Source organism: Hyla sarda, chromosome 1 (assembly GCF_029499605.1).
Source record: "Hyla sarda isolate aHylSar1 chromosome 1, aHylSar1.hap1, whole genome shotgun sequence".
Taxonomy (NCBI): domain Eukaryota; kingdom Metazoa; phylum Chordata; class Amphibia; order Anura; family Hylidae; genus Hyla; species Hyla sarda.
In genome coordinates, this window is record NC_079189.1 from 7,131,984 (window position 1) to 7,156,834 (window position 24,851).

At 47.3% G+C, this 24,851-nt stretch overlaps 1 protein-coding gene across 8 annotated transcripts in view; it reads left to right on the plus strand.

Annotated features, from left to right (window-relative positions):
• The window catches only part of DCTN1 (dynactin subunit 1), a 246,862-nt gene that overhangs the window by 13,062 nt on the left and 208,949 nt on the right, over window positions 1-24,851 (plus strand). For 6 of the 8 annotated variants that reach the window (XR_008848719.1, XM_056545495.1, XM_056545713.1 and 3 more), the window contains exon 1: window positions 23,593-23,613. The exons of 1 other annotated variant lie outside the window; for it this stretch is intronic. The gene's annotated coding sequence lies outside the window, so the exon portion shown is untranslated. Of the gene's footprint in view, window positions 1-23,475; window positions 23,614-24,851 lie in introns of those variants that run through there. One more of the 8 variants, XM_056546015.1, reaches the window with a different exon arrangement.

The window sequence follows — 24,851 nt, forward strand, 5'->3', positions numbered from 1 at the left end:
ATTAGGTAGTAGCAGGTTCCCCACATTAGGTAGTAGCAGTTTCCCCACATTAGGTAGTAGCAGACTCTCCACATTAGGTAGGAGCATGTTCCCCACATTAGGTAGAAGCAGGCTCCCCACATTAGGTAGTAGCATGTTCCCCACATTAGGTAGTAGCAGGTTCCCCACATTAGGTAGTAGCAGGTTCCCCACATTAGGTAGTAGCAGACTCTCCACATTAGGTAGCAGCAGGTTCCCCACATTAGGTAGCAGCAGGTTCCCCACATTAGGTAGCAGCAGGTTCCCCACATTAGGTAGCATTGTCGTTCCCCCCCAAATCTCTCACACACACATGCACACACACACACAGACAGACAGACACCCACACATAGACACACTTACTTGTCCTGCGCTGCGCTTCTCTCCGGCAGTGGCCTGACAAGTGACGTCACTGACGTCATCCGGTGCGGGTCTGCGGAAGGACGTCACATGCGCGACGTCCCTCATCAGGCTCAGGCTGGCCAACCGGAGTCGGGGAGGAGGAGGGCGGGGTAAGTGAAGCCTTCAGGCATTTAGCGCTGCTTGCCCGAAGCAGGGCTAAATGCCTGAAGAAACCAATACAAATCACACATCCCTGGTATGGGCCACAAACTTTCATTCCGTGAGCCGCTTACAGTAGAGACACCATAATGTGACTGCTCTTACAGTAGAGAATCCATAATGTGACTGCTCTTACAGTAGAGGCTCCATAGTGTGACTGCTCTTACAGTATAGACTCCATAGTGTGACTGCTCTTACAGTAGAGACTCCATAGTGTTACTGCTCTTACAGTATAGAGTCCATAGTGTGACTGCTCTTACTATATAGACTCCATAGTGTGACTGCTCTTACAGTATAGACTCCATAGTGTGACTGCTCTTACTATATAGACTCCATAGTGTGACTGCTCTTACAGTAGAGGCTCCATAGTGTAACTGCTCTTACAGTATAGACTTCATAGTGTGACTGCTCTTACAGTAGAGACTCCATAGTGTGACTGCTCTTACAGTATATGTTACGCCGAGCGCTCCGGGTCCCTGCTCCTCCCCGGAGCGCTCACGGCGTCTCTCTCCCTGCAGCGCCCCGGTCACTCCCGCTGACCGGGAGCGCTGCACTGACATGGCCGTCGGGGATGCGATTCGCACAGCGGGACGCGCCCGCTCGCGAATCGCATCCCAAGTCACTTACCCGTCCCGGTCCCCTGCTGTCATGTGCTGGCGCGCGCGGCTCCGCTCTCTAGGGCGCGCGCGCGCCAGCTCTCTGAGACTTAAAGGGCCAGTGCACCAATGATTGGTGCCTGGCCCAATTAGCTTAATTGGCTTCCATCTGCTCCCAGACTATATCTGCTCACTGCCCCTGCACTCCCTTGCCGGATCTTGTTGCCTTGTGCCAGTGAAAGCGTTTAGTGTTGTCCAAGCCTGTGTTACCTGAACTTCTGCTATCCATTTTGACTACGAACCTTGCCGCCTGCCCCGACCTTCTGCTACGTCTGACCTTGCCTCTGCCTAGTCCTTCTGTCCCACGCCTTCTCAGCAGTCAGCGAGGTTGAGCCGTTGCTAGTGGATACGACCTGGTTGCTACTGCCGCAGCAAGACCATCCCGCTTTGCGGCGGGTTCTAGTGAACACCAGTAGCCTCTTAGAACCGGTCCACCAGCACGGTCCATGCCAATCCCTCGCTGACACAGAGGATCCACTACCTGTAAGCTGAATCGTGACAGTATAGAGTCCATAGTATGACTGCTCTTACTATATAGACTCCATAGTGTGACTGATCTTACAGTATAGACTTCATAGTGTGACTGTTCTTACAGTAGAGGCTCCATAGTGTGACTGTTCTTACAGTATAGACTCCATAGTGTGACTGCTCTTACAGTATAGACTTCATAGTGTGACTGTTCTTACAGTAGAGGCTCCATAGTGTGACTGTTCTTACAGTATAGACTCCATAGTGTGACTGCTCTTACAGTAGAGACTCCATAGTGTGACTGCTCTTACAGTATAGAGTCCATAGTGTGACTGCTCTTACTATATAGACTCCATAGTGTGATTGCTCTTACAGTATAGACTTCATAGTGTGACTGTTCTTACAGTAGAGGCTCCATAGTGTGACTGCTCTTACAGTAGAGACTCCATAGTGTGACTGCTCTTACAGTAGAGACTCCATAGTGTGACTCCATAGTGTGACTGCTCTTACAGTATAGACTCCATAGTGTGACTGCTCTTACTATATAGACTCCATAGTGTGACTGATCTTACAGTATAGACTTCATAGTGTGACTGTTCTTACAGTAGAGGCTCCATAGTGTGACTGTTCTTACAGTATAGACTCCATAGTGTGACTGCTCTTACAGTATAGACTTCATAGTGTGACTGTTCTTACAGTAGAGGCTCCATAGTGTGACTGTTCTTACAGTATAGACTCCATAGTGTGACTGCTCTTACAGTAGAGACTCCATAGTGTGACTGCTCTTACAGTATAGAGTCCATAGTGTGACTGCTCTTACTATATAGACTCCATAGTGTGATTGCTCTTACAGTATAGACTTCATAGTGTGACTGTTCTTACAGTAGAGGCTCCATAGTGTGACTGCTCTTACAGTAGAGACTCCATAGTGTGACTGCTCTTACAGTAGAGACTCCATAGTGTGACTCCATAGTGTGACTGCTCTTACAGTATAGACTCCATAGTGTGACTGCTCTTACAGTATAGACTCTATAGTGTGACTGCTCTTACAGTAGAGACTCCATAGTGTGACGGCTCTTACAGTAGAGGCTCCATAGTGTGACGGCTCTTACAGTAGAGACTCCATAGTGTGATTGCTCTTACAGTAGAGACTCCATAGTGGGACTGCTCTTACAGTAGAGGCTCCATAGTGGGACTGCTCTTACAGTTTAGACTTCATAGTGTGACTGCTCTTACAGTATAGACTTCATAGAGTGACTGCTCTTACAGTAGAGGCTCCATAGTGTGACTGCTCTTACAGTATAGGCTCCATAGTGTGACGGCTCTTACAGTAGAGACTCCATAGTGTGATTGCTCTTACAGTAGAGGCTCCATAGTGGGACTGCTCTTACAGTAGAGACTCCATAGTGTGACTGCTCTTACAGTATAGACTTCATAGTGTGACTGCTCTTACAGTAGAGGCTCCATAGTGTGACTGCTCTTACAGTAGAGACTCCATAGTGTGACTGCTCTTACAGTATAGACTCCATAGTGTGATGGCTCTTACAGTATAGACTCCATAGTGTTACTGCTCTTACAGTATAGACTCCATAGTGTGACTGCTCTTACAGTAGAGGCTCCATTGTGTGACTGCTCTTACAGTATAGACTCCATAGTGTGACTGCTCTTACAGTAGAGGCTCCATACTGTGACTGCTCTTACAGTATAGACTCCATAGTGTGACTGCTCTTACAGTAGAGGCTCCATTGTGTGACTGCTCTTACAGTATAGACTCCATAGTGGGACTGCTCTTACAGTAGAGACTCCATAATGTGACTGCTCTTACAGTATAGACTCCATAGTGTGACTGCTCTTACAGAAGAGAATCTATAGTATGACTGCTCTTACAGTAGAGGCTCCATAGTATGACTGCTCTTACAGTAGATAATCCACAGTGTGACTGCTCTTACAGTAGAGGATCCATAGTGACTGCTCTTACAGTAGAGATTCCATAGTGTGACTGCTTTTACAGTATAGACTCCATAGTGTGACTGCTCTTACAGTAGAGATTCCATAGTGTGACTGCTCTTACAGTATAGACTCCATAGTGTGACTGCTCTTACAGTAGAGACTCCATAGTGTGACTGATCTTACAGTAGAGAATCCATAGTGTGTCTCCTCTTACAGAATACATACTCCATAATGTGACTGCTCTTACAGTAGAGGCTTCATAGTGTGACAGCTCTTACAGTAAAGACTCTATAGTATAGCTGCTCTTACAGTTAAGATTCCATAGTGTGACTGCTCTTACAGTAGAGATTCCATAGTGTGACTGCTCTTACAGTATAGACTACATAGTGTGACTGCTCTTACAGTAGAGGATCCATAGTGTGTCTCCTCTTACAGAATACATACTCCATAATGTGACTGCTCTTACAGTAGAGGCTCCATAGTGTGACGGCTCTTACAGTAGAGACTCCATAGTGTGATTGCTCTTACAGTAGAGGCTCCATAGTGGGACTGCTCTTACAGTAGAGACTCCATAGTGTGACTGCTCTTACAGTATAGACTTCATAGTGTGACTGCTCTTACAGTAGAGGCTCCATAGTGTGACTGCTCTTACAGTATAGGCTCCATAGTGTGACGGCTCTTACAGTAGAGACTCCATAGTGTGATTGCTCTTACAGTAGAGGCTCCATAGTGGGACTGCTCTTACAGTAGAGACTCCATAGTGTGACTGCTCTTACAGTATAGACTTCATAGTGTGACTGCTCTTACAGTAGAGGCTCCATAGTGTGACTGCTCTTACAGTAGAGACTCCATAGTGTGACTGCTCTTACAGTATAGACTCCATAGTGTGATGGCTCTTACAGTATAGACTCCATAGTGTTACTGCTCTTACAGTATAGACTCCATAGTGTGACTGCTCTTACAGTAGAGGCTCCATTGTGTGACTGCTCTTACAGTATAGACTCCATAGTGTGACTGCTCTTACAGTAGAGGCTCCATACTGTGACTGCTCTTACAGTAGAGACTCCATAGTGTGACTGCTCTTACTGTAGAGGCTCCATAGTGGGACTGCTCTTACAGTAGAGACTCCATAATGTGACTGCTCTTACAGTATAGACTCCATAGTGTGACTGCTCTTACAGAAGAGAATCCATAGTATGACTGCTCTTACAGTAGAGGCTCCATATTATGACTGCTCTTACAGTAGATAATCCACAGTGTGACTGCTCTTACAGTAGAGGATCCATAGTGACTGCTCTTACAGTAGAGATTCCATAGTGTGACTGCTTTTACAGTATAGACTCCATAGTGTGACTGCTCTTACAGTAGAGATTCCATAGTGTGACTGCTCTTACAGTATAGACTCCATAGTGTGACTGCTCTTACAGTAGAGACTCCATAGTGTGACTGATCTTACAGTACAGGATCCATAGTGTGTCTCCTCTTACAGAATACATACTCCATAATGTGACTGCTCTTACAGTAGAGGCTTCATAGTGTGACAGCTCTTACAGTAAGACTCCATAGTGTAGCTGCTCTTACAGTTAAGATTCCATAGTGTGACTGCTCTTACAGAAGAGATTCCATAGTGTGACTACTCTTACAGTATAGAGACTCCATAGTGTGACTGCTCTTACTGTAGAGACTCCATAGTGTGACTACTCTTACAGTAGAGGACTTCATAGTGTGACTGCTCTTACAGTAGAGAATCCATACTGTGACTGCTCTTACAGAAGAAACTCCATAGTGTGGCTGCTCTTACAGTAGGTACTCCATAGTATGACTGTTCTTAATGCAGAGACTCCATAGTGTGATTGCTCTTACTGTAGAGACTCCATAGTGACTGCTCTTACTGCAGAGCCTCCATAGTGACTGCTCTAACAGTAGAGGTTTCATATTGTGACTGCTCTTACAGTTGAGACTCCATAGTGTGACTGCCCTTACTGTATAGAGACTCCATAGTATGACTGCTGTTACTGTAAAGACTCGATAGTGTGACTGCTCTTACTGTAGAGATTCCATAGTGTTTCTGCTCTTATAGTATAGACTCCATAGTGTGACTGCTCTTACAGTAGAGACTCCATAGTGACTGCTCTTACTGTAGAGACTCCATAGTAACTGCTCTTACAGTAGAGGCTTCATAATGTGACTGCTCTTACAGTAGAGAATCCATACTGTGACTGCTCTTACTCTAGAGGTGCCATAGTGTTAATGCTCTTACTGTAGAGACTCCATAGTGTAACTGCTCTTACAGTAGAGACTCCATAATGTGACTGCTCTTACAATAGAGACTCCATAATGTGACTACTCTTACAGTAGAAACTCCATAGTGTGATTTCTGCTGAACTTCGGTGACATGTTTTACACACAGCAGTCGGTCACTGAAGAGATTAGTGTAGGCAGATGGGTTCTTGTACAACATTCTCCTCAAGGAAAGAGAAACAAAGGAGAAATGTTGGGTCTTTATTTAGTGTTGTATAAAATCACTATCAGTAATACAGTTTCACAATCCAACATATTTCTAGGGTGTCACAGATTACAGTGTACTATGAGGAAGAATGTTCTCACTGGAAACATGTTGTAATGTGAACCTGATTGTATATAACACTAAATAAATACCCACATGTTTCTCCGGGACTTGCTCAGCGGGAGAAAGTGGTATACAGGTGAGCTGGTACTTTCTTCTATGACTCTTAGCATTCTACTCCTGGCCAAGTGGTTCACCTTCATGGAGCACATGATGCCCGCACAGTGTGCACTGGGGACTATTCAGGTGTGATCGTACTTACAGGACTAATGACTTGCTTGAAACAGGCTTTGACTTTGAACAGCATACAGGATCCAAGTTCCTCTGTCTCATCCCAGCTCCTCTCCCTTATCCCAGCTCCTCTCCCTTATCCCAGCTCCTCTCCCTTATCCCGGCTCCTCTGCCTTATCCCAGCTCCTCTGCCTTATCCCAGCTCCTCTGCCTTATCCCAGCTCCTCTGCCTTATCCCGGCTCCTCTCCCTTATCCCGGCTCCTCTCCCTTATCCCCGCTCCTCTGCCTTATCCCGGCTCCTCTGCCTTATCCCAGCTCCTCTCCCTTATCCCGGCTCCTCTCCCTTATTCCGGCTCCTCTCCCTTATCCCAGCTCCTCTGCCTTATTCCGGCTCCTCTCCCTTATCCCAGCTCCTCTCCCTTATCCCGGCTCCTCTCCCTTATCCCGGCTCCTCTGCCTTATCCCAGCTCCTCTCCCTTATCCCTGCTCCTCTCCCTTATCCCGGCTCCTCTCCCTTATCCCGGCTCCTCTGCCTTATCCCAGCTCCTCTGCCTTATCCCGGCTCCTCTCCCTTATCCCGGCTCCTCTCCCTTATCCCGGCTCCTCTCCCTTATCCCAGCTCCTCTGCGTTATCCCGGCTCCTCTCCCTTATCCCGGCTCCTCTCCCTTATCCCGGCTCCTCTGCCTTATCCCGGCTCTTCTGCCTTATCCCGGCTCCTCTCCCTTATCCCGGCTCCTCTCCCTTATCCCGGCTCCTCTGCCTTATCCCGGCTCCTCTGCCTTATCCCGACTCCTCTGCCTTATCCCGGCTCCTCTCCCTTATCCCGGCTCCTCTGCCTTATCCCGGCTCCTCTGCCTTTTCCCCGCTCCTCTCCCTTATCCCGGCTCCTCTCCCTTATCCCGGCTCCTCTCCCTTATCCCGGCTCCTCTCCCTTATCCCGGCTCCTCTCCCTTATCCCGGCTCCTCTGCCTTATCCCGGCTCCTCTGCCTTATCCCAGCTCCTCTGCGTTATCCCAGCTCCTCTCCCTTATCCTGGCTCCTCTCCCTTATGCCGGCTCCTCTGCCTTATCCCAGCTCCTCTGCCTTATCCCAGCTCCTCTGCGTTATCCCAGCTCCTCTCCCTTATCCCAGCTCCTCTACCTTATCCCGGCTCCTCTCCCTTATCCCGGCTTCTCTGCGTTATCCCAGCTCCTCTCCCTTATCCCAGCTCCTCTCCCTTATCCCAGCTCCTCTCCCTTATCCCAGCTCCTCTGCGTTATCCCAGCTCCTCTCCCTTATCCCAGCTCCTCTCCCTTATCCAAGCTCCTCTCCCTTATCCCAGCTCCTCTGCGTTATCCCAGCTCCTCTCCCTTATCCCAGCTCCTCTCCCTTATCCAAGCTCCTCTCCCTTATCCCAGCTCCTCTGCGTTATCCCAGCTCCTCTCCCTTTTCCCGGCTCCCCAGCCTTATCCTGGCTCCCCAGCCTTATCCCGGCTCCTCTGCCTTATCCCAGCTCCTTTACAGTGGGCCAAAGAAGTATTTAGTCAGCCATATTTTGTGCAAGTTCTCCCACTTAAAAAGATGAGAGAGGCTGTAATTTTCATCATAGGTTATAACCTCAAATATGAGAGACATCCTGAGAAAAAAAAAACATAAAATCACATTGTCTGATTTTAAAAGAATTTATTTGCAAATTATGGTGGACAAATAAGTATTTGGTCAATAACAAACAAGCAAGATGTCTGGCTCTCACAGACCTGTTACTTCTTCTTTAAGAGTCTCCTCTGTCCTCCACTCCTTACCTGTATTAATGGCTCCTGTTTGAACTTATCAGTATAAAAGACACCTGTCCACAACCTCAAACAGTCACACTCCAAACTCCACTATGGCGAAGACCAAAGAGCTGTCGAAGGACACCAGAAACAAAATCGTAGACCTGCACCAGGCTGGGAAGACTGAATCTGCAATAGGCAAGCAGCTTGGTGTGAAGAAATCAACTTTGGGAGCAATTTTTAGAAAATGGAAGACATACAAAACCACTGATAATCTCCCTCGATCTTGGGCTCCACGCAAGATATAAACCTGTGGTGTCAAAATCATCACAAGAACGGTGAGCAAAAATCCCAGAACCACACCGGGGGACTTAGTGAATGACCTGCAGAGAGCTGGGACCAAAGTAACAAAGGCTACCATCAGTAACACACTACGCCACCAGGGACTCAAATCCTGCAGGGCCAGACATTTCCCCCTGCTTAAGCCAGTACATGTCCGGGCCCGTCTGAAGTTTGCTAGAGAGCATTTGGATTATCCAGAAGAGGATTAGGAGAATGTCATATGGTCAGATGAAACCAAAGTAGAACTTTTTGGTAAAAACTCAACTTGTCATGTTTGGAGGAAAAAGAATGCTGAGTTGCATCCAAAGAACACCATACCTACTGTGAAGCATGGGGGTGGAAACATCATGCCTTGGGGCTGTTTTTCTGCTAAGGACCAGGACGACTGATCCATGTAAAGGAAAGAATGAATAGGGCCATGTATCATGAGATTTTGGTATAAAACCCTCCTTCCATCAGCAAGGGCATTGAAGATGAAACGTGGCTGGGTCTTTTAGCATGACAATGATCCCAAACACATCGCCCGGGCAACAAAGGAGTGGCTTCTTAAGAAGCATTTCAAGGTCCTGGAGTGGCCTAGCCAGTGTCCAGATCTCAACCCCATAGAAAACCTTTGGAGGGAGTTAAAAGTCCGTGTTGCCCAGCGACAGCCCCAAAACATCACTGCTGTAGAGGAGATCTGCATGGAGGAATGGGCCAAAATACCAGCAACAGTGTGTGAAAATCTTGGAAAGACCTCTGTCATTGCCAACAAAGGGTATATAACAAAGTATTGAGATTAACTTTTTGTTATAGACCAAATACTTATTTTTCACCATAATTTGCAAATAAAGTCTTTAAAAATCCGACAATGTGATTTTATGAATTTGTCTCTCATAGTTGAGGTTATAACCTATGATGAAAATTACAGCCTCTCATCTTTTTAAGTGGGAGAACTTGCACAATTGGTGTCTGACTAAATACTGTTTTGCCCCACTATATTTTATCCAACCTCCTCAGTCGTATCCAAGCTCCTCTACGTTATCCCAAACCCACAACTTATCCCAGCTCTCCTGCCTCATCTAAGCTTCTGCGAAGAGCAGGCTAATAGCTAGTTGTAGTGTACTGTTGGGGTGCAGCCAGAAAGACAAAAGTTTGTCACCACACTTCAAGGTGAAGCGGTTCTCCTGGGCTAGGCGCTGGGCAGTAAAGACATCAGATGCAACGCAACGGAAAACAACCGAGGATTTTACTAAGGAAAGTTGCAGACAGATGTTACAACCAAGGCACTACAGTCTTTCAACAGCAAGGCAGAACAGGGAGTTGCAGAGGTAGTCAATAGTGAAATGTCTGGGCATTCTGAGACTTTCATATAACTTGACTTGGTTACTTGAGACTTAAGACTTAAGACAACTGACACTGACTTGAGTGAGACCCTCTACAGTGCATCCAAGGAATTAGCTTACCCCTAAGCTTGGACTTAGACTTGGCTTAACCCTAAGCTTGGACCGGAGCTGCCTGAAGCTTTCTACTCTCGTTCCTTGACTTGCGCTATGGGGTCCCTGTCAGCACTTTAGCTACTTCTCCCCGCAACTTTGACTTTGACTTGGCCTGGGTGGTGGAACGACTGTAGGTAGTATTATTGCTCCCTTGAAGAGCTTTGACTCTCTCTCTCTCTCTGACTCCACCACTTCTCCTCTCCTCATTCTACACGGAACTCCACTCTCCCTCTGGTCCTCTCTCCTTCTCCTCTCAGACCAGCACAACTCACTCAACTGACCCCATCTAGACAAACCAACTTAACCCAGGGCAGGAGATCCCTATTGGCCACAGAAGTTCACGTGACACCTCTGCACCTCTTCCTTAAAGGTATAACAGCCCTATTCACTACATAATAATCATACAAGGCATAAATAACAAAATTTATAAACAATCAATACAACCTCACAAAACATGTTCCCTGGTGACCTGGGCCAGAACAGACACCTGAGGGGCAAGAGGGGCAATATAACATGGTGGGTGTGTACCGGGACACCATACCCCTATACCTCATCCGCGCTTTTCTACCTCATTCCAAAAACCCTAACTTATCCCAGCTCTCTGCCTCCTAAGCTCCTCTACCTTATCCCAGCTCCTCTGGCTTATTCTGCTTCTATACATCATCTCTGCTCTCCTGCCATATCCCAGCTTCCTCACCTCATTTCAGCTCCTCAGCCTCATTTCAGGTTCTCAGTCTTATCCCCGCTCCTTTGCCTCATCCAAATTTCCTCAACCTCATCCCAGCTCCTTGGCTTCATCCACAGCTCCTCAGCCTCATTCCAGCTCTTCTTCCTCATAATAATTCCTCTGTCTCATTGCAGCTCCTCTATTTCATCACAGTTCCTGATTTATTCAAGTTCCTCTCTCATCCCAGCTCTTCTGCCTTATCCAAAGCTCCTCTGTCTTATCATAGTCTCTTGCCCCATCCTGCCTTTCATGACACATCCGGGCTCTCCTGTCTCTCTCTACTATTTAAAATAATGTAAAGACTGCGTCCACCCCCCACAAAAAAACCAAAAAAAAAAAAAAAAAACAACAACAATCCTACAGTGTTGTAAGCTCAGGAGTTAATTTCCAGCTGTGATATCTGCCGTGACATCCAGACCATTCATTAATTATAGATAAGCGGCACCAGGAGACGTCTCTGCTATTATAACCGACCTATATTTATAGCAGTAAATAAAAAGGACCATAATTCAAGAATTATGTGAGAAAAGCGGCAAAGATCTCGGTCACAGAGCCGGAACATCTGCAAGGAATTATCTCATCCTTTATCCATTATGTTCCACCATCATCCCACCGACCGATAAAATCATATTACTGTACGAGAGACAAATCCAGACCACAAACTAAACTCTGTGTTCACAGCCCACAGAACAGACCCCCTGTTTATGGACCCCAGACTAGACCGCCAGTAGTTACAGACTACAGAACAGACCCCCTGTTTATGGACCCCAGACTAGACCGCCAGTAGTTACAGACTACAGAACAGACCCCCTGTTTATAGACCCCAACTATACTCCATGTTTACAGTCCACAGAACAGACCCCCTGTTTATAGACCCCAGACTAGACCCCCAGTAGTTACTGACCACAGAACTGACCCCCTGTTCATAGACCCCAGACTAGACCCCCCCGTAGTTACAGACCACAGAACTGACCCCCTGTTTATAGACCCCAACTATACTCCATGTTTACAGTCCACAGAACAGACCCCCTGTTTATAGACCCCCAGACTAGACCCCCGCTAGTTACAGACCACAGAACCGACCCCCTGTTCATAGACCCCAGACTAGACCCCCGGTAGTTACAGACCACAGAACTGACCCCCTGTTTATAGACCCCAGACTAGACCCCCAGTAGTTACAGACCACAGAACCGACCCCCTGTTTATAGACCCCAGACTGGACCCCAGGTAGTTACAGACCACAGAACTGACCCCCTGTTTATAGACCCCAGACTAAACCCCTGCTAGTTACAGACCACAGAACCGACCCCCTGTTCATAGACCCCAGACTAGACCCCCAGTAGTTACAGACCACAGAACTGACCCCCTGTTTATAGACCCCAGACTAGACCCCCCGTAGTTACAGACCACAGAACTGACCCCCTGTTTATAGACCCCAGACTAGACCCCCAGTAGTTACAGACTACAGAACAGACCCCCTGTTTATAGACCCCAACTATACTCCATGTTTACAGTCCACAGAACAGACCCCCTGTTTATAGACCCCAGACTAGACCCCCGCTAGTTACAGACCACAGAACCGACCCCCTGTTCATAGACCCCAGACTAAACCCCCGGTAGTTACAGACCACAGAACTGACCCCCTGTTTATAGACCCCAGATTAGACCCCCGGTAGTTACAGACCACAGAATTGACCCCTTGTTTATAGACCCCAGACTAGACCCCCAGTAGTTACAGACCACAGAACCGACCCCCTGTTTATAGACCCCAGACTTGACCCCAGGTAGTTACAGACCACAGAACTGACCCCCTGTTTATAGACCCCAGACTAAACCCCCGCTAGTTACAGACCACAGAACCGACCCCCTGTTCATAGACCCCAGACTAGACCCCCCGTAGTTACAGACCAAAGAACTGACCCCCTATTTATAGACCCCAGACTAGACCCCCCGTAGTTACAGACCACAGAACTGACCCCCTGTTTATAGACCCCAGACTAGACCCCCAGTAGTTACAGACTACAGAACAGACCCCCTGTTTATAGACCCAAACTATACTCCATGTTTACAGTCCACAGAACAGACCCCCTGTTCATAGACCCCAGACTAGACCCCCGCTAGTTACAGACCACAGAACCGACCCCCTGTTTATAGACCCCAGATTAGACCCCCGGTAGTTACAGACCACAGAACTGACCCCCTGTTTATAGACCCCAGATTAGACCCCCAGTAGTTACAGACCACAGAATTGACCCCCTGTTTATAGACCCCAGACTAGACCCCCAGTAGTTACAGACCACAGAACCGACCCCCTGTTTATAGACCCCAGACTAGACCCCCGGTAGTTACAGACCGCAGAACCGACCCCCTGTTTATAGACCCCAGACTGGACCCCCGGTAGTTACAGACCACAGAACTGACCCCCTGTTAATAGACCCCAGACTAAACCCCCCGTAGTTACAGACCAGAGAACAGACCCCCTGTTTATAGACCCCAGACTAGACCCCCAGTGTTTACAAACTGCAGAACAGACCCCCTGTTTTATAGACCCCAGACTAAACCCCCGGTAGTTACAGATCACAGAACAGACCCCCTGTTTATAGACCACAGAACAGACCCGTTTATAGACCCCAGACTAGACCCCCAGTAGTTACAGACCACAGAACCGACCCCTTGTTTATAGACCCCAGACTAGACCCCCAGTGTTTCCAGACCACAGTGCAGACCCCCTGTTTATAGACCCCAGACTAGACCACCAGTGTTTCCAGACCACAGTGCAGACCCCCTGTTTATAGACCCTAGACTGGACCCCCAGTGTTTGCAGTCCAGAGAACAGACTCTCTGTTTATATACCCTAGACTAGATCTCTACTGTTTTTGAGACCACAGAGCAGACCCCTTGTTTACAGATCCCATAACAGGCCAATGGGCTCCTGTTTCGTGCACCAGCCCACAAGGCTTCTGTTTACAGACCCCAGACCACACAGCTCCTGTTTACAGACCCCAGACCACACAGCTCCTGTTTACAGTCCTCAGACCACACAGCTCCTGTTTACAGTCCTCAGACCACATAGCTCCTGTTTACAGTCCTCAGACCACATAGCTCCTGTTTACAGTCCTCAGACCACATAGCTCCTGTTTACAGACCCCAGACCACACAGCTCCTGTTTACAGCCCACACAGCTCCTGTTTACAGACCCCAGACCACACAGCCCACAAAGCTCATGTATACCGCTCCTGTTTACAGACCACACAGCTCCTGTTTACAGACCACACACATCCTGTTTACAGTCCTCAGACCACACAGTTCCTGTTTACAGACCCCAGACCACACAGCTCCTGTTTACAGTCCTCAGACCACACAGTTCCTGTTTACAGACCCCAGGCTACACAGCTTCTGTTTACAGTCCTCAGACCACACAGTTCCTGTTTACAGACCCCAGACCACACAGCTCCTGTTTACAGTCCTCAGACCACACAGTTCCTGTTTACAGACCCCAGGCTACACAGCTTCTGTTTACAGTCCTCAGACCACACAGCTCCTGTTTACAGACCCCAGACCACACAGCTCCTGTTTACAGACCCCAGACCACACAGCTTCTGTTTATAGACCCCAGACCACACAGCCCACACAGCTCCTGTATACAGACCCCAGACCACACAGCTCCTGTTTACAGACCTCAGACCACACAGCTCCTGTTTACAGACCCCAGACCACACAGTCCACACAGCTTCTGTATACAGACCCCAGACCACACAGCTCCTGTTTACAGACCTCAGACTACACAGCTCCTGTTTACAGACCCCAGACCACACAGCTCCTGTTTACAGACCCCAGACCACACAGCTCCTGTTTACAGACCCCAGACCACACAGCTTCTGTTTACAAACCCCAGACCACACAGCTCCTGTTTACAGACCCCAGACCACACAGCTCCTGTTTTCAGACCTCAGACCACACAGCCCACACAGCTCCTGTTTACAGACCCCAGACCACACAGCTCCTGTTTACAGACACCAGACCACACAGACCACACAGCTCCTGTTTACAGTCCTCAGACCACACAACTCCTGTTTACAGACCTCAGACCACACAGCTCCTGTTTACAGACCCCAGACCACACAGCTCCTGTTTACAGACCCCAGACCACACAGCTCCTGTTTACAGACCCCAGACCACACAGCTCCTGTTTACAGACCCCAGACCACACAGCCGACACAGCTCCTGTATAGAGACCCCAGACCATACAGCTCCTGTTTACAGACCCCAGACCACACAGCTCCTGTTTACAGACCCCAGACCACACAGCTCCTGTTTACAGACCCCAGACCACACAGCTTCTGTTTACAGACCCCAGACCACACAGCTCCTGTTTACAGACCCCAGACCACACAGCTCCTGTTTTCAGACCTCAGACCACACAGCCCACACAGCTCCTGTTTACAGACCCCAGACCACACAGCTCCTGTTTACAGTCCTCAGACCACACAGCTCATGTTTACAGACCTCAGACCACACAGCTCCTGTTTACAGACCCCAGACCACACAGCTCCTGTTTACAGACCCCAGACCACACAGACCACACAGCTCCTGTTTACAGTCCTCAGACCACACAACTCCTGTTTACAGACCTCAGACCACACAGCTCCTGTTTACGGACCCCAGACCACACAGCTCCTGTTTACAGACCACACAGCTCCTGTTTACAGACCCCAGACCACACAGCTCCTGTTTACAGACCCCAGACCACACAGCTCCTGTTTACAGACCCCAGACCACACAGCCGACACAGCTCCTGTATAGAGACCCCAGACCATACAGCTCCTGTTTACAGACCCCAGACCACACAGCTCCTGTTTACAGACCCCAGACCACACAGCTCCTGTTTACAGACCCCAGACCACACAGCTTCTGTTTACAGACCCCAGACCACACAGCTCCTGTTTACAGACCCCAGACCACACAGCTCCTGTTTTCAGACCTCAGACCACACAGCCCACACAGCTCCTGTTTACAGACCCCAGACCACACAGCTCCTGTTTACAGACCCCAGACCACACAGACCACACAGCTCCTGTTTACAGTCCTCAGACCACACAGCTCCTGTTTACAGACCTCAGACCACACAGCTCCTGTTTACAGACCCCAGACCACACAGCTCCTGTTTACAGACCCCAGACCACACAGCTCCTGTTTACAGACCCCAGACCACACAGCTCCTGTTTACAGACCCCAGACCACACAGCCGACACAGCTCCTGTATAGAGACCCCAGACCATACAGCTCCTGTTTACAGACCCCAGACCACACAGCTCCTGTTTTCAGACCTCAGACCACACAGCCCACACAGCTCCTGTTTACAGACCCCAGACCACATAGCTCCTGTTTACAGTCCTCAGACCACACAGTTCCTGTTTACAGACCCCAGACCACACAGCTCCTGTTTACAGTCCTCAGACCACACAGTTCCTGTTTACAGACCCCAGGCTACACAGCTTCTGTTTACAGTCCTCAGACCACACAGCTCCTGTTTACAGACCCCAGACCACACAGCTCCTGTTTACAGACCCCAGACCACACAGCTTCTGTTTATAGACCCCAGACCACACAGCCCACACAGCTCCTGTATACAGACCCCAGACCACACAGCTCCTGTTTACAGACCTCAGACCACACAGCTCCTGTTTACAGACCCCAGACCACACAGTCCACACAGCTTCTGTATACAGACCCCAGACCACACAGCTCCTGTTTACAGACCTCAGACTACACAGCTCCTGTTTACAGACCCCAGACCACACAGCTCCTGTTTACAGACCCCAGACCACACAGCTCCTGTTTACAGACCCCAGACCACACAGCTTCTGTTTACAAACCCCAGACCACACAGCTCCTGTTTACAGACCCCAGACCACACAGCTCCTGTTTTCAGACCTCAGACCACACAGCCCGCACAGCTCCTGTTTACAGACCCCAGACCACACAGCTCCTGTTTACAGACCCCAGACCACACAGACCACACAGCTCCTGTTTACAGTCCTCAGACCACACAACTCCTGTTTACAGACCTCAGACCACACAGCTCCTGTTTACAGACCCCAGACCACACAGCTCCTGTTTACAGACCCCAGACCACACAGCTCCTGTTTACAGACCCCAGACCACACAGCTCCTGTTTACAGACCCCAGACCACACAGCTCCTGTTTACAGACCCCAGACCACACAGCCGACACAGCTCCTGTATAGAGACCCCAGACCATACAGCTCCTGTTTACAGACCCCAGACCACACAGCTCCTGTTTACAGACCCCAGACCACACAGCTCCTGTTTACAGACCCCAGACAGCACAGCTTCTGTTTACAGACCCCAGACCACACAGCTCCTGTTTACAGACCCCAGACCACACAGCTCCTGTTTTCAGACCTCAGACCACACAGCCCACACAGCTCCTGTTTACAGACCCCAGACCACACAGCTCCTGTTTACAGACCCCAGACCACACAGACCACACAGCTCCTGTTTACAGTCCTCAGACCACACAGCTCCTGTTTACAGACCTCAGACCACACAGCTCCTGTTTACAGACCCCAGACCACACAGCTCCTGTTTACAGACCCCAGACCACACAGCTCCTGTTTACAGACCCCAGACCACACAGCTACTGTTTACAGACCCCAGACCACACAGCTCCTGTTTACAGACCCCAGACCACACAGCCGACACAGCTCCTGTATAGAGACCCCAGACCATACAGCTCCTGTTTACAGACCCCAGACCACACAGCTCCTGTTTTCAGACCTCAGACCACACAGCCCACACAGCTCCTGTTTACAGACCCCAGACCACATAGCTCCTGTTTACAGACCTCAGACCACACAGCTCCTGTTTACAGACCTCAGACCACACAGCTCCTGTTTTCAGACCTCAGACCACACAGCCCACACAGCTCCTGTTTACAGACCCCAGACCACACAGACCACACAGCTCCTGTTTACAGTCCTCAGACCACACAACTCCTGTTTACAGACCTCAGACCACACAGCTCCTGTTTACAGACCCCAGACCACACAGCTCCTGTTTACAGACCACACAGCTCCTGTTTACAGACCCCAGACCACACAGCTCCTGTTTACAGACCCCAGATCACACAGCTCCTGTTTACAGACCCCAGACCACACAGCCGACACAGCTCCTGTATAGAGACCCCAGACCATACAGCTCCTGTTTACAGACCCCAGACCACACAGCTCCTGTTTACAGACCCCAGACCACACAGCTCCTGTTTACAGACCCCAGACCACACAGCTTCTGTTTACAGACCCCAGACCACACAGCTCCTGTTTACAGACCCCAGACCACACAGCTCCTGTTTTCAGACCTCAGACCACACAGCCCACACAGCTCCTGTTTACAGACCCCAGACCACACAGCTCCTGTTTACAGACCCCAGACCACACAGACCACACAGCTCCTGTTTACAGTCCTCAGACCACACAGCTCCTGTTTACAGACCTCAGACCACACAGCTCCTGTTTACAGACCCCAGACCACACAGCTCCTGTTTACAGACCCCAGACCACACAGCTCCTGTTTACAGACCCCAGACCACACAGCTCCTGTTTACAGACCCCAGACCACACAGCCGACACAGCTCCTGTATAGAGACCCCAGACCATACAGCTCCTGTTTACAGACCCCAGACCACACAGCTCCTGTTTTCAGACCTCAGACCACACAGCCCACACAGCTCCTGTTTACAGACCCCAGACCACATAGCTCCTGTTTACAGACCTCAGACCACACAGCTCCTGTTTACAGACCTCAGACCACACAGCTCCTGTTTACAGACCTCAGACCACACAGCTCCTGTTTTCAGACCTCAGACCACACAGCTCCTGTTTACAGACCTCAGACCACACAGCTCCTGTTTACAGACCTCAGACCACAGAGCTCCTGTTTACAGACCCCAGACCACACAGCTCCTGTTTACAGACCCCAGACCACACAGCTCCTGTTTACAGACCACACAGCCGACACAGCTCCTGTATGCAGACCCCAGACCACACAGCTCCTGTATACAGACCCCAGACCACACAGCTCCTGTATACAGACCCCAGACCACACAGCTCCTGTTTACAGACCCCAGACCACACAGCCGACACAGCTCCTGTATGCAGACCCCAGACCATACAGCTCCTGTTTACAGACCCCAGAGCTACTGCTTGGCACTATTTATCTGGCACTGTACGGTATTATCTGAGTACAATGTATGTGCCAATGTATGATACTATCTGAGTACTTCACAGAAGTTTATCTGATGTTGTATAATATTATCTGGGTATTGTATAGCATTATTTCTTTAGTACTGTATAGTGATACCTGGGTAACACATGACACTGTTTATTTGGCACTGTATGGTATTATCTGGTACTGATTGGTAGCATTTGGGTACCACATGGAACTATTTATTTAGCACTGTATGGTATAATCTGGGTACCACATGGCACTATTTATCTGGCACTGTATGGTATCATCTGGGTACCTCATGGCACTTTTTATCTGGCACTGTACGTTATTATCTGGGTTCTGTACTTTAGTACACTTTATCACATTACTATCTGACTCCAGTCAGCTCATTAAAGTGAATGGGTTTCGGCGCAGGTCCGGCTGGGATACGAGAGGTCCCGCTTTTGAAATATCCGAGCCGGACCCGGAAGCCGTAGTGCCTAAACATGATGTGAATGCAACCTTACACAGGATGATATCACCCTGTTAGGCGTGTATGCAGCTGCTCCACAGTCCTGATATGACATGCTTTACACTCCTCCTGCAGACGCCTGGCATTGTGCTTGGTGATGTAAGGCTTCTGTGGACAATGTCAAGTCCAGATGCATTCTAGAAATCTGCAGAGATTTACAAGAGGAGATGGGGGAGTGTGTGCACTTGGTTGTCCTGCTCTGTGAGTCTGTGCGGTCACCGCTTTATGGCTGAGCTGTTGTTACTAGATAGCAGGTTTACTAGATAGCTTCACAACATTGGACCTTACAGGTGACCGGGACATATCTGGTAGATAAGTTCATAACAATGGAACTTACCAGTGACTGGGGCAGATCTAGCAGACAACTATATAACAATGGACCTTACAGGTGACTGGGGCAGATCTAGCAGACAACTATATAACAATGGACCTTACAGGTGACTGGGACAGATTTAGCAGACAACTATATAACAATGGACCATACAGATGACTGGGGCAGATCTAGCAGACAACTATATAACAATGGACCTTACAGATGACCGGGACAGGTCTAGCAGACAACTATATAACAATGGACCTTACCAGTGACTGGGTCAGATCTAGCAGACAACTATATAACAATGGACCTTACAGGTGACTGGGGCTGATCTAGCAGACAACTATATAACAATGGACCTTACAGATGACCGGGACAGGTCTAGCAGACAACTATATAACAATGGACCTTACCAGTGACTAGGTCAGATCTAGCAGACAACTATATAACAATGGACCTTACAGGTGACTGGGGCTGATCTAGCAGACAACTATATAACAATGGACCTTACAGATGACCGGGACAGGTCTAGCAGACAACTATAAAACAATGGACCTTACAGGTGACTGGGTCAGATCTAGCAGACAACTATATAACAATGGACCTTACCAGTGACTGGGTCAGATCTAGAAGAAAACTATATAACAATGGACCTTACAGGTGACTGGGTCAGATCTAGAAGACAACTATATAACAATGGACCTTACAGAAGACTGGGTCAGATCTAGCAGACAACTATATAACAATGGACCTTACAAGTGACTGGGACAGATCTAGAAGACAACTATATAACAATAGACCTTACAGGTGACCGGGACAGATCTAGCAGACAACTTTACAACAATGGACTATACAGGTGACTGGGTCAGATCTAGAAGAAAACTATTTAACAATAGACTATACAGGTGATCAGGACAGATCTAGAAGACAACTATATAACAATGGACCTTACAGATGACCTGGACAGGTCTAGCAGACAACTTCACCACAATGGACCGTACAGGTGACCGGGAAAGATCTAGTAGACAACTTTATATGTTGAAGGGTAACACAGGTGACATCCTATGCAGGTTTAGGCTTCTTTCACACTGTAAAGTGTTCCCGCTACCGCCTGTCAGTAGCGAGCCCGTCAGAAGATAGCGGGAGAAAAAAATTAGCCTGTGGCGTCTTTCTCTCCCGTTATTTTCCAGTGAAATAACGGGTGTAATAATGGACATTTGAGGAATCCCATTCAAGTGAATGGGATCCTCTGTGCCCGTTATTACACCCGTTAGGATCCGTTACAATAAAGGACGTTAATGGCAGACAAAGTAAAAAATAAGAGCCATTAACGTCTGTTTGTAACGGAGCCTCTAGTGTAGTGTTGTGGTGCGCCACTGGGGTGCGATGAGGTGTATGGGGCAGATGTTATTGGCCAGAGGCAGATGGTATTAACCTCTAAATGTTCCTGACGCCAGGGCATTGTTTTCCTAAGTAACCACCCGAAGGTAGCACCGCTATCCCTAGGTTAGGCGGGTAATAATAGTCCAAGACCAGGTTAGGGTTAACGGTAGTTTTACTGAGGTAGACAGAAGGTAATAGTCTTTACAGCTAGGCCAGGATCTCAGAGAGGTGACCAGTAACACAGGGGGGACCTTGCAGCTTGCTGGGACTTGCAGTGTTTGGACAGACGTCAACTCATCCACGCTGACTATAATAGAGTTGACTATAGACTTGACTTGACTGTAGGTAGTGACAGCAGACATAGAGGACTTGACTTACTGACATGTGGCTGCTGGTTAGGCTTGAGGCCTCCAGATGTGCTGGACACTGGCTCTTAGACGTCTGGTCTTTACTGTATCTCAGCAGGAGTCATAAGAGAGAAGAGAGAGATTGTAATGACTCCCCCTCTTATAAAGGGGGCTGAGCAAGAAGCCCATAGGTCAAGCTGCAGGTCACCTGGTTAGCTGGTGCTCTCTGGGTAACAAACATGTGACAACATCATGTGACTAACTCAAAGGTCCTTTATACATAATACACCTAATATACAGATAACAAAATGGGAGAGACACTGCAGGAGAGCCCCTAGGACAGAGAGGGACTCAACCTGACAGGGCCTAAGTATTGTACGGGACCATATTCCCTACTGGGACATCACCGTGTGAAAGAAGCCTTAGAGTGGCTGAGCTTCTCAGTGAGACCCCATCCCAGCACCAATTACAGGGGTTCATATACTATATATACTATGTGTAACTTTGTTTGGGTGTGTTCACTTATATCCCTGTGGTCCGTAACCCTTGTTAGCTCTTTGTGTGGTGACACAGGGTGGTGTTGGTGGAAATACCTTAGCACTTTGTGACGCCAGGGCACTGTTATCCTATACACGGTCCGAGGTTGGAGACAGCTTCTCCTGGGCCAGACACTGGGAGTAAATGAACTCCTTGTTGCCTTGCTGTGTAACCCTTTGTTACTTTGCTGAGACTTGTGGTGCTTACACCAAACAGATTAATACTGACTTGAGATACAGAAGATTGATACTTGCGAGTAATCCTTGCAGGAGGACCAGTTGAGAGGTTAGATTTGAAGTAGGCCTCTCCTCAGAGCACACGACACACAGCACACCTGAGCTAAGCTGCTGCTCAGGAGCCACACTAGGGTGAACTAACATTGGACTAACTCCTTCCCTGTACCACACTATACAGGGGAGACTATTGGGGTTCTCATTGGCAGACAAGGTCACATGGGATTCGCCGCTCTCGATTAAAGGTACAGTCACATAGAGAAAAAAATTAAAATGAAAAATAAATAAATATATATATATATACACACACACACACATAACTATAATATAATTAATTTATGAAAATATATTCTGACATTATAATATACATATAATGAATTTAACTGTAGAACTCAGGTGGGCCCAACACCTTGTGCTGTCAAGAGCATCCAGGCGATGGATGTGGGGTCCTGGTGGGAACATCAATCTGTGATTTATAAAACTGACACAAATCTAACTTGAAACTAACTTTGTATTGCACAAAGGAAATCAACTGTGCATAAAATAACAAACAGGCACAGTAGAGCACAAAATGAGGCAAATATATGTATATAGCTCTAACACACCAACAAAAACCTCTGCGGCCCACCCTAATCTTCACCCAAGTGGCTGTTGGGTACCTTCAGTTGGTGCACACTGCATAGATGAGGCCCATACGGAGTCTCTTTCCACAGTGTAACTTGGAGTTGGCTGAAACTCTTAAAATAGTAAAACAGAGATCAAGGTATTTTATTGGAATGTGAGAAATATCTATATCTATCTTATATGAAGATGATGATTATTATTTGTGAGTAATCTACATAATATAACAAAAACTGACTCATAATACTACAATAGTAAATACAGGACTGTAATAAAGAATATCATCATGTAACCATTATTGACATTAGATCATATAACACGGTACAGATATGGGATACAGTAATGCGCATGCGTATTAGCGCTGACAGGGTCTCAAGCCTCGTTTGAGCTCCTTCCCGCTAATTGGTCCACTCTGTGTGAGACTCCGTCTCCCGCCCGCGGATTGGCTGCTAGGTACCAATCGCGCCCCTATCTCTATGCTGATTGGCTGATACAGCCTGAGGCGCTTGTGTCCTCTTCTGTGATTGGTTGTGAGAACGAGGCTTGGTTGTTTGCTGTCACCGGCTGATGTTAGCGGGGCCACAGCCCGTGTCCGGAACTGAGGGGAGGATAACGGCGGAGAGCGGAGGGAAACCGGGGGACACACAGCGGAGAGGTGCGATTAATGTACGGGGATATACCGGGGAACCGAGCGGGTGTATTCTATATACTGTGTATACCATCACCACATGCTGAATATACGTCCCCTCATACTATATACTGTATATACATCACCTCATCATATATACATCACCTCATACTATATATACTGTATATACATCACCTCATACTATATATACATCACCTCATACAATATATACTGTATATACATCACCTCATACTATATATACTGTATATACATCACCTCATACTATATATACTGTATATACATCACCTCATACTATATATACATCACCTCATACAATATATACTGTATATACATCACATCATACTATATATACTGTATATACATCACCTCATCATATATACATCACCTCATACTATATATACTGTATATACATCACCTCATACTATATATACATCACCTCATACAATATATACTGTATATACATCACCTCATACTATATATACTGTATATACATCACCTCATACTATATATACTGTATATACATCACCTCATACTATATATACATCACCTCATACAATATATACTGTATATACATCACATCATACTATATATACTGTATATACATCACCTCATACTATATATACTGTATATACATCACCTCATACTGTATATACATCACCTCATACAATATATACTGTATATACATCACCTCATACTATATATACATCACCTCATACAATATATATGCTGTATATACATCACCTCATACTATATATACTGTATATACATCACCTCATACTGTATATACATCACCTCATACTATATATACTGTATATACATCACCTCATACTATATATACATCACCTCATACAATATATACTGTATATACATCACATCATACTATATATATACTGTATATACATCACCTCATACTATATATACTGTATATACATCACCTCATACTGTATATACATCACCTCATACAATATATACTGTATATACATCACCTCATACTATATATACATCACCTCATACAATATATATGCTGTATATACATCACCTCATACTATATATACTGTATATACATCACCTCATACTATATATACTGTATATACATCACCTCATACTATATATACTGTATATACATCACCTCATACTATATATACATCACCTCATACAATATATACATCACCTCATACTATATATACATCACCTCATACTATATATACTGTATATACATCACCTCATACTATATATACTGTATATACATCACCTC